Here is a 12802-nt window from a genome sequence, read left to right as displayed (position 1 = left end):
CTCTTTCTGCCCACGGGTCCTGTCCCCGCGCTTTAATAAACCACCATTTTGCACCAAAGATGCCTCAAGAATTCTTTCTTGGTCGTCGGCTCCTGACCCCACCCCACTGAACCTCATGTATATTCCCCAACCTCCTCATAACTGCCCCAGAGGCTATCGTAGACATCGAGACATCTAAATCCTTCTCTTGGCCACCTCACAATTGTCTAGAAGGGTTAAAAAGAAAATTTTTTAAGAAATAGAAATGAATAGATGCCTGAGTGGCTCAGTCGGTGAAGTGTCTGCCTTCACCGGCTGAGCTACAGGCAAGTCCCTTTTCTTTCTGAAGCTCAAAGGTTCCTCCTGCTGAGTTGCCCTGGATGCTGCCTTGGGTTCTGTCACTGGAAAGGCTCCTTCCATTCGAAGCTCAGGGCGTCTTCAGAACCCTCCCACTTGTCTAACAAGCCATGTAGGAACCCCAGGAGCAGGAGACAGTCCTTTGTGACATCTCATTGCATTTTTCAGGACCAAAATACTTCAATGTTGTTCATCACCTCCTTCATCGTGACTTAGGGTTCCTGCTGCCCCGCTGACGACTCTTGTTCCTCTCCCTGAACGCTCACCTATCTTCACCATCCATTAAATACCGGTGTCTGTTCAGCCTTCTGTCCTCAACGTACTTCTCTCTCTTCCAGTCGTTTCCTAACTGGGGAGAGCCTCCCCCAGGACCTGTATCGGAATAGGAAGGGCAACGAGAGGTAGAGGAAAGCTTATTCAGCATGATTATACTTTTATACTTGTAAATTGGACAAACCAATTTCGAAATTTGAGGTAGAATTAAAGGAAGATGAAAAATTTGTTTAAAATGTTTGGCAGTGGGCTTAAAAGAATGGAGAGGGGCGCCTGGCTCCCTCAGTCAGCGGAGCCTGTGACTCTGGATCTTGGGGTTGTGAGTTCAAGCCCCACATCGGGTGTAGAGATTGAGGAGGGAACAGAAGGCAAGCTGAGGACAAAGCGGAAGCTGACACCCCCCAACCCCCAGATGGGATCTGTGTGACATTCCTCATGCACTCCCGGCTGCCCTAAAGCTAAGGAAAGACAGTTAACTTCAAGAGATCACAATCCTTGCAAGACTTGAGTCTCCCTCAGTTTACAAATGTCTTAGCGATTTACAAGAACAAAGCGTTTCTATCCATAACCTGGCTTCCAGAAGGGAATGTAGATACAATTCAATGTCCTTATAAATCTGCAGCCCATTGACAGATACTTGAAGTGTAATGTTCCTCCAGGAAGTTCCCAACTATCTTACCGTTAATGCCTCTCCATTCCTATCCAACCAATAATTAAATGTTCTCAGGTTCTTTCCCTCCTGCCGGTTATTAGCAGCATAAAACTTTGAGCAAGTCACTTAATCTCTCCATGCCCTGGTTTTCTCATCTGTGAAATAGGGACGGTCGTAGTTCAACTACCTCACAGGGTTGATGGAAGGATTAAATAAGTTTAAGGGCTTAGTACAAAGCCTGCACGTAGAAAGTGCCATGTCCGTACTGGCTGCTGTTATTACAATTAGTAGAAGTCTTATTTCATGTCCTCATCCGTCCTTGCCTGAATCCCTGAAACACAATCTTAACCAAGCTTTCCTCCTTCCAATCCATCTTCTCTCCTTATCCAAAAATACTCATCAAGCTTTTTCATCGGAAGACATCATTTAACAAATGAGTGGCCATGAACGAGGAGACGATATCTGTAACAGATATATTGGACAAAGGAGTCTTATATCTAGAATCCGTAAGGAACTCCCACAAATCAGGAAGAAGACAGAAAACACAATTAAAAAGTGAGCAAAAGATTTAAACAGACACTTCACAGAAGAGGATATCCACATGGCCAAATAAGCACACGAAAAAATATCCAACACTACTTACCAGGGAAATGCAAATTAAAAATACAATGAAATATCCCTATAGACCCCCAGGTGGGCTAGAAGTTAAAATGACACTAGCAGTACCTACCGCAGTTAAAAACAAAACCAAAATTGGCTAACAGATCAAGTCACCGCCCTGCTCCAGATCCTTCCATGACTTCCCATTGTCTTCAGGATGATAGTCAAGATGGCCTCTGTACCCGCCAGGGTAGCCCAGAGCGCCTGGGAGCCTATCTATCACGGCTGTCCCCACCCCAATCTTGTGCTCCACTGATACCTACCTTCTTGCTGTTCCCTAAATTTGCCACGTGTTGCCCTGTTTTTGCCCATGCTATTTTCTGTGAACAAAGCTATGTCCCAACTCATATGCATTCTTCAAGGCCAAACTCCTTCTTCATAAAGCCCTCCATGAGTTGCACATAGATAAACTGCTGTTTGCAAGAGGAGGATCATCTAAGAGTTGCTGACTCTCGAGGGACTTCCCTCCCTCCAGAAAGATCTCTCGCATTCATGAACACATGAAGCCTGATGTGCCATATTTTGGGACCTGGACATTGGAATGATGTAAATGGACTTTTCCCGCTGAGCTTCGAAATGTAAGCTGTTAGCTGCTCTCTGCTGCCCTCTGCTGAAACAACGTGGGCAATGCGAGTCTCAGCGGCAGGACAAAGAGACTCCGTTTTCAAGAAAACTAAAGAAAGGGGCGGCTCGTGCTTGCTCTCTCTCAAATAAATAAATAAAATATTAAAAAGAAAAAGAAAAGGAAAGGAAAGAAAGATCCGAGTGAGTGGTTTAACACAAAAAACAGCCAGTCTAAGGGACTAGCGAAGTAAGAATGAGTCAGGTTCAGGAGCAAGGAAAACCTGAGAACTCTCTTACTTTAAGCCACTTGCTCTGCTTTTCAGCTTGAATGACTCCTGACATCAGACTTTCAAGAAATACTCTGGCTTTGGGTCCTTAGGGGTGATGGTAGGATTTGAAATTGTAGCAGAAAATTAGGAGTTAGAGCCCAGCATTTAAGGTCTGCAGCTCATATAGCTCAGAACCTCCAGCTCAGACCTGCTCTGTCCTTTGTCCACTGTGTCAAGGGCATGGGTCTCCGGTGAGGATAAAATTTCAGGGGCCGGCGGGCAGAATACCATGTTAAGCCAAGCATGCTGAGGGTTGCTTCTGGGGAGAGTGAAGCTGCCCTGCTTAGTAGCAAGTAAATATTCCACTAGAACATTTGAAGAACTGTAAAGGAGATCCTAAGTGATTCAAAATTATCTTCCTATCACTGGAAATACATCTACCTCAAGGCCTCAGCAAATGAAGGAATCACTTCTACAGCTTCCAGTTCTTTTCCTAAAGCACGATTCAGTTCGAGTCTGTGTCTCTGGTTCTAGCCCAGCCGCCTCCTTCCTGATATCCAACGATCCTGATAACTCACCGGTATGTCCCGCGGGCACCTCAGACCCAGAGTCTCCAAACCTGGACTTATCCTGTCCCCTCAGTGACATCCCAGCTAAATTCCTTCCCACCATATTTCCCACCTCAAGAAGTGGCACGTCCTAAGGCAGAAATCTGGGTATCATCGTGGCTTTCTTCCTCTTTTTCATAATCCACATCTAATTTTGCTAGTTCTCCTTGCTGAATATCTCAACCCCACCACCATCACCTTAGCCAAAGAATTCAAACAGGATTGTGAAGTTTTATCTGCACTCCTGTGTTCCTTGCAGCATTATTCACAATAGCCAAGACATGGAAACGACACAAACGCCCATCAACAGATAAGTACCGAAAAAATAGTGACATATGCATTTGGTGGAATATTAGGCAGTCTTAAAAAAGAGGGAAATCCTCCAACATGCGACCTCATGGATGAACTTCAAGGATGTTAAACTAAGCAAAATACGTCAGTCACAAAAGGACAGATACCGTATGATTCCACTCAAAAGAAGTAAGTAAGGTAGTTAAAATCATAGAATGAGAAAGTACAGAGTGGTTGCTTAGGGTTTGGGAGAATTAGTGTTCCGTGGGTATAGAGTTTTAGTTTTGCAAGATGAGAAAATTCTAAAGATCTGCCGTATAGCAATGCGAATAGATTAAACACTGCTATACGCTGTAAAATGGTTAAGGTGGTAAATTTATGCTCTGTGTTTCTCACCACAATTTTTTCTTAAAGTAGGGAGCTTAATAAAGCAAGTTGTTAGACAAACATCAAAACTCACAAATACGTTTCAGAAGGATCACAGGGTGAACCACGAGAACCAAGCTATAGAAAACCTGGAATATAATAGAGCTGAACGGTGATCAAATTCTCTCAAGGAAGAAAAAGATTTCTAAGCCTGGGGGTAGGGGGGAGGAGGGAAAGATCCTCATAAAACTTTTAAATTTCTGAGTAATACAAAACTAAAGTCAGCTTAAAATAAACTACCAACTGTAAATTTTGAAAAAAAAATTTTTTTAATTATGCCCCCCAAAGAGGTATTTTTATTATACAAGCCATTAAGGAGAAAAATATAGATTGCTTCTTGGCCTTTTGGCTAAGATCAAGTGTAAGGAGAAAAATACAGAGTCTTGAGCAATAGGCAGAGGTGAGGGTACCAACAGACATCCAAAGACATTTGGTTAAACAGACCTTAAATGTCTAAGCGTGCCAGACACCGTCTTAAGTGCTCCCCATCTAATAGAAAGATAAAAGAGGAAATGCAGCCAGTAAATACGTGGGAACTGTTCAGATGCACTAGTAATCAAAGAAATGCAAGTTAAAATGATGAGACCCCATTTCTCAGCCAATAAGTTACCAAAGAGTAGAAAAAGAATGTGAAAGCAAATGAACAAAGGGGAGATGAGGGATGAAGGAAACCAAGCAAGACTCTTAACTATAGAGAACACACTGTGGGTTGCCTCAGGGGAGGGGGGGGGCAGGGGATGGGAATAAACAGTACACTTATCGTGTTGAGCACTGAGTAATGTACAGAATTGTTAAATCACTCTAGTGTACACCTGAAACTAATACAACACTGTATGTTAATTATACTGGAATTAAAATTACAAACTTAATAAAGAGAATGTGGGGGCACCTGGACAGCTCAATCAGTTAAGCTTACAACTCTTGATTTCGGCTCAGGTCATGATCTCAGGGTCCGGAGATCAAGCTCTGCTTGAGGCTCCACGCTCAGCAAGGGGTCTGCTTCTCTCCGGCAAGGGAAGAAGGTCTCAAAGTGGGTTCTGGGACCAGCAAGATCACCATCACCTGGAAACATATTAGAAATGCAAACTCGGGCACCTGGCTGGCTCAGTTGGTAGAGCATATGACTCTTGATCTCAGGGTCATGAGTGAGTTCAAGCCCTAGGTTGGGTGTAGAGATGACTAAAAAAATAAATGGAAGGAAGGAAGGAAGGCAGGCAAATTCTCAGGCCCACCACAATCAGAAAATCTGAGAGTGAGGCCCATGAGTTTGTACTTTAACAAACCTTCCTGGTGACTCTGGTGCAGCTCAGATTTGAGAAGTACTGACTTACATGAACTAAAGGTCACCTCCTGAGGCTGGGAGGAAGCTGGGAAGAGGTCCGGCCTCCATCTATCTGAACAAACTCATGTTCTGTTAGCCAGGGAGAAACGGCTGTGGGGCAGGCAGCCTCCTTCCGGGAGAAAGCCCCTGTCCTGGTGTCGATCATGACCTGAGTCTTTTAAGAATCCAAGTCGAAGGACTAACACTGTCTCTTCCTCTCCACACATTCCTTGAAAATATTTAACATTTTTTTCTCCAACTAAAAAAAATGTGAAAAATGTTGAGTAGCGTGTGCCTATGTGTATGTGGAATTACCGTAAAAAATCAAGTTGCAGAAAACTCTTCTAATACAATATGTAAACAGTATCAGCAACAAATGAACAGAATATAGAGATGTATACAGAGTTATGTGTTTACACAAATATGGATGCATGGGGCAAGTTCTGGAAGGACACAATGTTCTCAGTGGTTACCCCTGAGGAAGGGAGAAAGGTCATTAAGAGTCGCTTTCACTTTTGCTTTATTAAGTCTGAACTGCTTCACTGCTTTAGCACCAAGGGTATATTATCGATTCATGTGCACATTTTCAAACAGGAATGTTGAAAGCGGACAACGACCAAACATTGATGAGAGGGACAAGGACTGAATCTCCAGGGCTGGTTCCGGGCTCCGTTTACACCCCTGCTGAGGCCTCCAAACCCCCTCATCTCCAGAGGGACAGAAGGCACCGAGTAACAAAACCAAATGGTTTTTCCAAACCTTCTTTTGGTGATGCCTTTTAATTTCCTGGGGACTGACTAGTCTGCCTGGGAGTGAAAGCATGAGTTCAGGTTTTCTGATTAATTTTTACATCTTAGAGGTACTAATTTGCTAGCTCTGCTAGAAAATTCCTTCAGTTCCCCGGAGTTGCCCAATGGCCTTCTTTAGGATTTTTAGAAGACAAGGGCTACTGCGTTCTGCAGTGCCTGAAATTACCATTGGAAGCCAGCCTATTTAAGATAGAAGGAGCGCGAAATAATCATTACCTCACTTGAGGAACGAAGAAACAGGGGTTTAGGGAAGAGAAGTGGCTTGACAGCTAGCAGTGGTCCTGCTNAAACCGAAACCTGGATTTCCTTCCTCCTTGGCCAATGTCCTCCCCAAAACCACATCATCAACACTTCTTTTGAAACTTTAAATGGTTGCAAGGCTGGGGCAACTCTAAGTGTGTTCTGACGGGGATAACAAGGTAGGGCATTTATTAGTCGCTCTAGCAGACAGCATCAAAATTCTAGAACCCTCTTTTATGGCAATAAGCTGTATCATGTTAATGAGCACACCCAAAGTAAACAGGCTGTAGCTTAAAGTCACACCACAAAACCAATTTTATTTCTGTGTTGTTTTCTCCACCCAACCCCCTTGCACCTATGACTTCCTGTTGTTTGGAGCTGGCTTTCCTCTTTCCCCACAACCAACTCTGTATATGTCATTGTAGGTGTGTGTTTCCAGACCTCTGTGTGCGTGTCTTCTGCTGTGTGTGTTTTCCAACTACGTTTGAGACTCCGGGTCTGTGAACCTAGGTACCTTTCCTGTAACCTTTTACTCTTCCAGGGTTTTCTCCACATTCTGCTCCCTTGTGTCTCACTCTCTGCCTCCCCCCGCCCCCTGCCACGCACCCGCCACCACCTTCTCTTCGATTCTGCCAGTTTCCTTTTCTGTTTCTTTCCCTCACTTTACTGGACGTGTAACAGTGAATCTTTTTTATTAAATGACTCTGATATCGATTGTATTTACAGTCCAGAGATTACTATATTTTGCTATTAAAATGAACAAGTAGAATGTTTCCTTCAAAAGACAATTACATTTCTTTTTCCTCTCTTTGGGCTTTCATTGTTCTTCCTGGATCAGTGATGCTGACTGAAAAGTGAGGAGTCATCTTTCCTCTAGTTGACACTCACTAAGGCAGAATTGCTTAAGGGAATTGTCTGAGGGAATCTTAGCAAACACAGAGTCCACCTTCTCCTCCCCTGGATGTGGAGACTGAGTTCTGTTGGGATTCAGTGAGTTGTTCAGGGTCACAGAAGGTAGGTCTAGAGTTCCTGGCCTCCCTGTCGGTATTCTCTCTTCATTACATGCCAAGTTTTCTCCCCTATTCACTAGTAGCTCTTTCCAGAAAGAGAGTTACGTGTCCTTTTAGTTGGTATTCTGTAAATACCTACGTATCCATTAGGATGCCTTTGTCTCCAAGTAGCAAGCTCTGACTTAAACAGGCTTAAACAATAAGGAAATGTATCTCAAATTATGAAAATCTGGGCTGGTTCGGTGACAAGGCCACATTCTACCCCTCCCTTCCTGTCTGCCCTCCTTGGTACTTTGGCTTGGGCCTCATACTGGCCGCCCTCAAAGTCTTACCAATAGCTGCCAGCAAACCTTGAGACATAACGAGCCCTCGTTCATATCTGATGCAAGAGAGACGCCCTCTCTCCCAACAATGACATTTAAAGCCAGTCCTGGGACGCCTGGGTGGCTCAGTCGGTGAAGCGTCTGCCTTCAGCTTGGGTCATGATCCCGGGGTCCTGGGATGGAGCCTCGCATCAGCCTCCCTGCTCAGTGCGGAGCCTGCTTCTCCCTCTGCCTGCCGTTCCCCCTACTTGTGCTCTCTCTCTCTTTCTCTCTGACAAACAAATAAAATATTAAAAAATAAAATAAAATAAAGCCAGTCCTTTCTGCCCGATTGGATCTTTTGGACAATGTCCCCTCTTCCCTCACTTACCCAATAAGAGCCAGGAGAATGCTATCCCCTCATGGCTCAGACCAATCAGGATCCACTTCTGTCTATGGGATGATGTGAGCTCCGGAATCAGATCAGCACTGTATTAGGAAGGAGGAAGGATGGATATTGGTTAGTGTTACCCCCTCATTGTACGTCATATTATACTTGTTAAGTCAACTGAGTCATAGCAATTTTTGAGTTACAGAGAACTCAGAGGTTCCTATGGATCCGAGTTCAAGAAGTCCTTGTTTCCTGGATATCTCAGCAATTGCACCATAGCGCTGAGCTAAGAAAGTTCCCCGAGGTCCGCTGTTTCCTTGCTATTATAATTGTACCCAAACTCTTGGGAGGGAGTGTTGGGTAATGTCTGTCTAGATTTCTTCTTTCCAGTTAAAAGCAACCATCTCCCTTCTTCCTGTGATTGTTCTTGGAGAAGATGAAGATTCTTTCCTTCCCTCTATTTTACAGTCTCTCACACATGTCCACAGAGACTCTATTTTAAAGATTTTGATCTAATCACCATACCCTCAAAGGATCAGGAAATCCTCCAGAAGTTACTAAAGTTGCTAGCTGTGGCACTATTGACACATGGCTACAAATTCTTTGACACTCTCTCCATCAAGAGATGGATCTGTATCTCCTACTCTTGATTTGGGAGGTGCTTATAACTCTTCTTGTTACCAAGTGAACTGGGGAGACCCCAGGCCCTGGGGCCTCGACCCAGCCTATCCCAAAGATGTCACCAAAGGTTCTTGGTCTCCCCTAGAGGAAGAATTCAAGGACAGACAGCACAGTGAACAAGCAACACAAGGGGGAAAGTTGATTAAAGTGAAAAGTACACGCTCAAGATGTGAGGGCCTGTGAGCTCAAAAGATGGCCCCTGCTCCCCCCTAGGGTTGAGTTTTTAGTGTTTTTTGAGTTGTTAACTAGGGGGTAAAATAGTCATTACTTTGGGGCAGGAAGCAGGGTTTTGCACTTTTTCTTCCTTATTGGTCAGGGGTTTCTGTCATGGCCGCAGTCTGAGAGCTGTCTGGTTTGATCTGGCTCTGGTGGAGGGCTTCCAGGAAGGCCTCTGGCTTTCCCGGTAGCGGGCCAGGACTTCCTTGTCGCAGACATCCAGGTCTCCTGTTAGAACCTACCTAACTGCCTACGCTAGCATTTTGACTAGCGGGCTGCTGTGAGAAGTGAAGCCATTCACCATCACGGCCGTTAAGAAAGTTAAATGACCTGCTGATAAGTTCAAGTCTTTCCCTTAAGACAAAGCAAAATCTCCTTTTCTTTCCTTGATCCCCTGTAGTTACCATCCTCTGACTCTCCTTTCTTACTGTATCACTCAGGGCTCTTGACTACAAGCAACTGTATCAGAATCTAGGTATATTAAGAAAAGGAAAGGAATTTACTGGGTGGAAACTGGAGGCAGGTCAGCCGCTCCTGCTGCTGTGATGACTGGAGCCAACCATCTCCTTCCCTTATGAATGAATCTCCCTTATAAATGGATAAGTGCCACTTATTCGGGATTCAACATTCCAGAAGAGACAAGTTGGCTAAGCCTAGATCACATGTCTGCTCCTTGGCTTCCTGTCTGAGTCAGCTCAGGCTGCTAGAACAAAGGACCACAGGCCGGGTGGTTTAAAGAACAGAAATTTATTTTCTCACAGTTCTGGAGGCTAACAGTCTGAGACCAAGGTGTTGTCAGGGGTCGTTTTTTCCGAGTCCTCTCTCCTGGGCTTGTAGATGGACATCGTCTCCCTGTGTCTTCACACGGTCTTCCCTCCGTGCCTGTCTGTGTCCTAATCTTCTCTTCTTGGAGGAACACCAGTCATATTGGAATAGGACACATCCTAACAACTTCATTTTAACTTAATGACCTTTCCAAGGTTCTGTCTCCAAATACAGTCACATTCAGAGGTACTGGGGGTTAGAACCTCCACACATAAATTCATGAGGGACAGAGTTTAGCACATAACACTGGCCCAAGGCAGGGAAAAGGGCATCTGGCTCGCTTGGCTTATGTAGTAGAAACCAGTCACCACTTCCTATTAAGACTACTCACAGTGGGGGCTTCCTCAAGGGGAAATGAGATGCTGATACGAAGGGGGTAAGGCCCTGGGACAGCCCCGACAAAGGTCCACGATGTCTTCATAATGGAGATTCTCAGAAGGACTAGCAAGTCATGGAAACACTTTTTCACTTCTACTCAATCTTCAACCGAAAGTTATCAAAGTTTCTGTCCCCCAGCCCCAGCTCCTGAAATTGTTCAGGCAAAGGTCATAAACAGTTCCCAAAAGGCCACATTGAAAGGACATCTTGAACTTTCTACAGCACTTAATACTGTTGACTTCTGCCTCCTTAAAGGTCTCTGCTGCCTGGGCTTCCCTATTCTCCTCTCTTCTCTAGCCCCTCCTACGCAATCTCCTTTGTCAGCTGTTCTTCCTTTTCACACTCTGCAAAAGTTGCTGCGTGCCAACCTTGCATCCTTGCTCCCCTTCTCCTGCCCCTCCTTCCCATCTCCTCTACTTCCTTCCCTCACTGGAGCTCCCCTTTTTTCTCACTCAGTCCTCTGATAGAGAGATCTTACCCCTACTGTATCTGAACCTAGGATCTCTGGATGGGCTTCACATGGAACTCCTTAAATTATAGGGAAATGCATGTGTATATTTATTTACATTTTTTCTTAGGAAAAGGACTAAAGCTTTTATCAAAAGTTTAAACATCATGTTGATGCCTCCTAAATCTTGTCTTTTGTCCAGACCTGCCTTCTGAGTTCCCCAGGCCACACGCCCAGCTGCCTACTTGGAATCTCCACGCAGAATCACAACTACCTCCAGCTCAGCAAGGTCAAGAGCCGAGATCATGGTCTCCCCAAAGCGCCTGCTGCTCTTCCTCTATTTCTTATGTCCGTGAAATGTGTCACCATCCTCCTCATCAACAGATCGAAAAGCTGTGCATCGCCCAGACCCTCCTTCTCTGTTACCCTCATAGCCAACCCCTCATCCAAATCCTGTCCGTTCCACCCTCTTCGCGTCTCCCTTAGAGGCTTCCACTGCATTTCCACTTCTTTAACAGGGAATCTCCCCTCGGCTAGACTGTTAAAATAACTTCCCGACTTTTCCTTCCACCTTTGATTTCTCTCCTCTCCAGTTTATTTATTGAACTGCTATCAGAGTCATTTTTATAAAACATAAAACTGATCGTGTCATTCCCCAGCTTAAAATGTTGATGATTGGTTTTACATTTTATAAAAATTATTCTGAAAGCAATCTAAGAAGTCTACACTGTTCACCATGACATGCAAAGTCCTTCGTCATCACTCCATTGATGTTGAATGCTGAGTATGTTTTAGGCACTGTGCTAAATGCTGGGGATACAATATAAACAAGAGGAACAGAGTCCCTGCCCTCAAAGACCTTACCGAAATAGGACGACTACTACAAAGGAGAAGCACAAGCTCGTAAAGGAGTAGGGGGTGGGGGTGTCACAACTTCATTCAGATCACCAGGGAAGGCCTTCACCAACCATCTTGCACTTTTTTTTTTTTTTTTTTTTTTTTAGATTTTATTCGTTTATCTATTTGGCAGAGAGAGAGCACAAGCAGGGGAAATGGCAGGCGAAGGGAGGAGCAGACTCCCCAGTGAGCGAGGAGCCCAACGTGGGGCTTGATCCCAGGACCTGAGCCGAAGGCAGGTGCTTAACCCACTGAGCCACCCAGGTGCCCCAAGGAACCAATAATTTTATACGTATTATTTCATTTAAGCTTCACAATGACACCTGGGTGGTTAGTGCCCGTATTGTTAACCCCATTTTACAGATTAGAAAACTGAGGCCTAGATGGAGTAAGAGGTGGAGTTGAGATTCCATCCCAGACTCATCTGAAACCCAGCAGCCTTAACCCTTTATTTATTTATTTTTTTAGATTTTATTTATTTGAGAGAGAGAGCACAAGCAGGGGGAGTAGCAGGCAGAGGGAGAAGCAGGCTTCCGGGTGAGCAGGGAACCCAACGCAGGGCTCAGTCCCAGGACCCTGAGATCATGACCCGAGTTGAAGGCAGACGCCCAGGCCCAAATAACTGAGCCACCCAGACGCCCCACCCTTAACCCTCTAGCTTGTGCTTCTCCTTTCTGGTTCTCACTAATCTTGGGGAGCTATACCCAGCTCTGCAAACACGCCAGCCTATTTCACCCCATCTTTGCTCGTGTCTATTTCCCTGGAACAGCTTTCTCTCAAAACCTCCCTGTTGAACACATCTTTTGTGATCCAATTAAAGCGTTCTCTCTTCCACGTGGACTCCTCCTGCAAATGCCTTCTTTGTGCTCAAAGAGAATTTTGCAAATACTCTCAGGCCCTATGGCACTGCAGGCCCTTACCTGGTGTCTCCCCTACGCAAGAGTGAGTCCTGGGGGGTGAAAACTCACTGGCCTGGTAATCTCAGAACCTTGTGCTGTGGCTGGCATTTCAGTGTTGAAGGGAAAGTAATGGGGAGAGAGAAAGGGAGAGGGAAAAACAACAACAACAACAACAACGAAGGGAGAAAAGAAAAGGCAAGCACGGAGACAAACACTCCAGCGGACGCTATCCCAAGACCATCTGTCCTTTAAACACTGTGCGTTTTAGCCACCCTATAAAATGAGCCCTTGCAACCCCACGCTCCA

At 45.0% G+C, this 12802-nt stretch overlaps 1 long non-coding RNA gene across 7 annotated transcripts in view; it reads right to left on the bottom strand.

Annotated features, from left to right (window-relative positions):
- LOC103658251 overlaps positions 1-12802 on the bottom strand; it is a 32915-nt gene that overhangs the window by 17428 nt on the left and 2685 nt on the right. For 3 of the 7 annotated variants that reach the window (XR_005836267.1, XR_005836273.1, XR_005836271.1), the window contains exons 2-4: positions 8153-8250; positions 4969-5141; positions 603-708 (exon numbers count right to left, since the gene is read on the bottom strand). This is a non-coding gene — a long non-coding RNA (uncharacterized LOC103658251). Of the gene's footprint in view, positions 1-602; positions 709-4523; positions 4569-4968; positions 5142-8152; positions 8251-12802 lie in introns of all 7 variants that reach the window. The other 4 variants (XR_005836269.1, XR_005836272.1, XR_005836270.1 and 1 more) reach the window with 3 other exon arrangements.

Source organism: Ursus maritimus, unplaced genomic scaffold (genome assembly GCF_017311325.1).
Source record: "Ursus maritimus isolate PB19 unplaced genomic scaffold, ASM1731132v1 scaffold_2, whole genome shotgun sequence".
NCBI classification, from domain to species: Eukaryota; Metazoa; Chordata; class Mammalia; order Carnivora; family Ursidae; genus Ursus; species Ursus maritimus.
Note: the sequence above shows the minus strand (reverse complement) of the source record. Positions and strands in the feature narration are given on the sequence as shown.